The following is a 4,049-nucleotide window of genomic DNA, read 5'->3' on the forward strand; positions in this document are numbered from 1 at the left end:
ATTCAATGACATGAAAGTAGGCATGTTGAGAACAAGAAGCATACTGATTTAGTAACATGCAAGTGATCATGTTGAGCAGGAAGTACATAAAACAAGTCATACAGATGTCTGCATAATAATAAAGTGAGACATACCAGTTAGGAATTTGCAGTAGGAGAGTGAGGTAAAAAGGATCCAAGATCTAGCCTTGGCTTTCAGCCGGCTAGACAGTGCAATAGACAAATAGTAGTAGAGAGCAAGAGTTTTTAAGAGGTGTTCTTCCTTAGGTCTCTGTGTGTTTGAACAGAGTCATATATTTATAGGAGTCGAGTAGTGTAAAGTAAATAAGGCAAGGTGGTTCAACATTGCAAATAAGGCAACAAAATCAATCAAACAATCAATCAAGCTTGACAGGGCAGAAATCAGGGAGTTATAAAAATAACCCGGATTGAGTTTCAAATAAGGCAAGAAGTGAGTCTGACAGCCAATTAGGGCCAGGACACCATAAATCAAGCAATTAACCACACAAATAAGGTAACATAAGTAATTAGAAACCAATCTGGTGTCAAACACCCCCTAATTTAAGCTTAATAGGCAAGGAATGTCAATTAGGAATCTCAGAATTAAGGAAAGCAGGCAAAATACGGTAAATCATCTCAGCAAAACATGAAACCTTAGATGGTTGAGTCAGTCAATCAACAACTAAAAACATAACGGGCAAAATATTAAAGTGAACAACGAACAATCAAACAACTAAGACTAGAAGACACTCATTAAAGAAAGATTAATCAAACACATAAGGAATTTCAGAAAAGCCTTTTTGCAAAAAGAGACGAAGTGGAACCCTCATTTTGAAAAACATTTAGAGTCGATTAACAGTAAAAAAAACAACAGATCTTTAAAGAAAAATCACTGACATACTCAAAATCACTGCAGATCTACAAAGATCTTGACAGATTCATGTCTAAAAGATTAGGGTTTTGAGGAAAAGGGGTGGGGTAAAGAGAATCTGGTTTTCAACAAAATATTTGAACCATAAAACTCAAGATGATAGCACTCACAAACGGAGGTGACCATAGGTAGACTCTTAAAGAGTCTCGAACAAGATCTGGGCTAGATCTCTTTGAGATCTCTTTCATGAGATAGCAAAATCGAACAACCAGAAGAAGTAGGAGACCAGTAGAGGTCTGACACAACCATAGAATCCCATGGAACAGGTAAGAATCGAAGGGATTAGGGATAGGTTTAACTGATACGCGGCGCCTTCCTGAGATTCCTTGGAAGGGCAACGTACGGCTAGGCAACTGATGTCAGTTCAGTTGCTGTCCGCCAACTGAGGTCCCCTCCGTACGCTAGACGAGATTGTCAGTGCCGTACGGGAAAACCAATGTCAAGAGCAATTGAGAGAACAGAAATGAGAATTCAGAATGAAAGAAAGCTTGATTGCATTAATGAAAGCTATTACAGAAAAGCAACGCGGTGTCGAGGGGGAGAGACACCAGTACAGAGAATTGCTTGCTTGCTAGAAAGTTTTGATTGCTTGATCCCCCCTAATAGTACTTAAAAAAAATAAACCAAAGTTACAGGAGTAGACCTAATTAAGCTAGAGAAACATAATGGAAGTGCATGAAATAAACTACTCTATATTTACAATGAAAATGACTTAGTTTTCTATAAGGCAGCAGCAGGTCCGTTTTCTATTAGGGTTAGGGTCGGTCTCATACAAAATCGGAGAAGAGGGGATTCAAGGGCGGCTGGTGTGAATGATTAGGGTTTGGTGTCATTTGAAATAAAAAAGGAAAGAATGAATGGTGGTCGTTGATCTCTGTGATCAACGACCAAGATTAGAGGGTTTTGGGGCCGGGCAGAAGTCTTTAGGGTTTGGGCTGGGTAGATTTGGGTCTGGTTTTTAATTGAATTGGATTGGGGAGGATCCGATTTGGGGTATAAATTAGGGGCTATTTGTTAAATACTCATTTCTACTAAATAAAATAATTCAAAAATAGCTAATTAAATGATAAAAAATGATTTTCATTCATGAAGGTGATTTAAAATAATTGCTTAATATTATAAAAATATAAAAAGCCATTTTTTGTATAGATAACGTAGTTATGCATATGTAGGGGCTATTTTGCAAAATATGCAATTAAAGTCTTAAAAATACAAATGTAATTATAAAAAATTCAATTAAAATATTTGAACACTCATATGAACATAAATGATGGATTTAGATGATTAAATCATCATAAAATAATATGAGGGATAGTTTTGAACATTTATGTGATTAAAAAATGCAGAAATAAATAGATTTAGGGCTTTTAAAAATTGTAAAAAAATTGTAAAAATACTTGTGCATGTTTGTAAATGCATGTACAATATTTTGAAAGTGTGTATGCACATTTTAAAATATATGAGGGGAAAATTGGGTATCAACAGTTGCCCCTCTTTACCCGGGAAGGATGAAAGAGTTTTCGGGTAAACAAATGATGATCGATTTTGACTGAATAGGTGTTTTGCAAAAATAGAGGCCGAACCCTGGTCTCTGAGTTGCCTACATATCCCTGGTTTTACAGGAATCAAGCCATGTGTAGTTCTGGACCCAACGGTGAATGGATCCGATGGAAAAGGTTCTTTTGTGAAGTGTAATGTAGGATGGAGTTGTGAATGTGAATTTGGAGTGTAACGGGTGTATTATAGGGCAGATATCTGAATGGTCACAGAGTAAGGTGGGTAATTGATGAGAATCGGTCACACTGGCGAAGCGGAAAAGGTATGAGCGAAAACCGGAGCGAAAGTTGCTCTTGATTTGAAGAACGGTTACCTCCTGGGTTACCTGCAAAACTTAAAATACGATGCATGCGAGTATATAGGTTACTACGAGAATTTAAACGTGATGCAAATTCCTTTTGGACCGTGAAAGATTGTCTTTGGACAGTGCAGATGACGTCCTTAGACTATGATGTCCTGCGCCATGAATTATGAGATAGGAGATTCGCAGGCCATGAAATGATGTTCTCGGGCTATGAGGATGGTACCTTTGAACCATGAGGCCTTTGAATAATGATGTGCAAGTACTGAGAGATCCTCAGGCCATGACATGGTGTCTCCCAGGATATGAGGATGATGCCTTCAGACTATGACGCCTTTGGACAAGTTGGCTATATGTTATCCTATGAAGTGCAGAGATATGATACTGAAAGTGATAGCAAGACAAAGCTTAGTCTTGTGCGGAGTTTGGGGGCAGAGCTTAGACCGAGGAAAGAAGATAGTGCCAAGTTTAGAATGGAGCAACACTTATGCAGGGAGGGACAATGCTTAGTCCCGAGAAGGCAATGATCAGCCTTATGCAAATATGGAGGCAGAGCTTAGCCTCATGCGAGATTGAGACAGAGCTTAGTCTCATGCAAAGAGAAGGCAGTGCTTAGCCTTATGCAGATATGGCGGCAGGGCTTAGCCTCATGCAGGATTTGAGTACAGGTCTAGTCTCGATGACGAAGTAGAAGGTCAAGTGCTTAGCCTTATAGTCGTAAATGTACGGAGGTACGAGGGTCCGTTAAGGCCGTCGTAAGTCGACGTAAGGAGTTAGAGGTACTAGGTCTTAGTCTCAGTGCGAAAGAGAAGGCTAGTGCTTAGCCTTATGCTAAATGTAGACGGTCAGGGCTTAGCGTCAAGTCGCGTAGAGTTACGAGGATGGACTTGTCTCGTATGCAAAGGTAGTAAGGCAAGTGCTTAGCCTTAGCGTACAAAGTTGTAGGACGTGAGTCGTTAGCCTAGATCGACGTAAGTCGAGTAAGTGAAGTCTAGTCTCGTATGGACAAGTAAGAAGGTCGAAGTGTCGTTAAGCTTAGTAGCGTAAATACGTTGAAGCCGTAAAGCGTTAAGCCGTAGACGTAGCGTAAGCTTAGGAGAAACGTGTAGGTACTTCGGTTCACTGTGTAACGAGAAGTGGAACTAGTGTACGGTACTTCGTAACGTGTACGAAAGTTGTAAACCGAGTAACGGCTAAAAAGTCGAACGTTAGGTAAATCGTTTAATTTGGCTTGGGAAATTGAAATTTCTTTGGCCGTTAT

This window comes from Nicotiana attenuata, unplaced genomic scaffold, assembly GCF_001879085.1.
Source record: "Nicotiana attenuata strain UT unplaced genomic scaffold, NIATTr2, whole genome shotgun sequence".
In the NCBI taxonomy this organism is placed as follows: Eukaryota; Viridiplantae; Streptophyta; class Magnoliopsida; order Solanales; family Solanaceae; genus Nicotiana; species Nicotiana attenuata.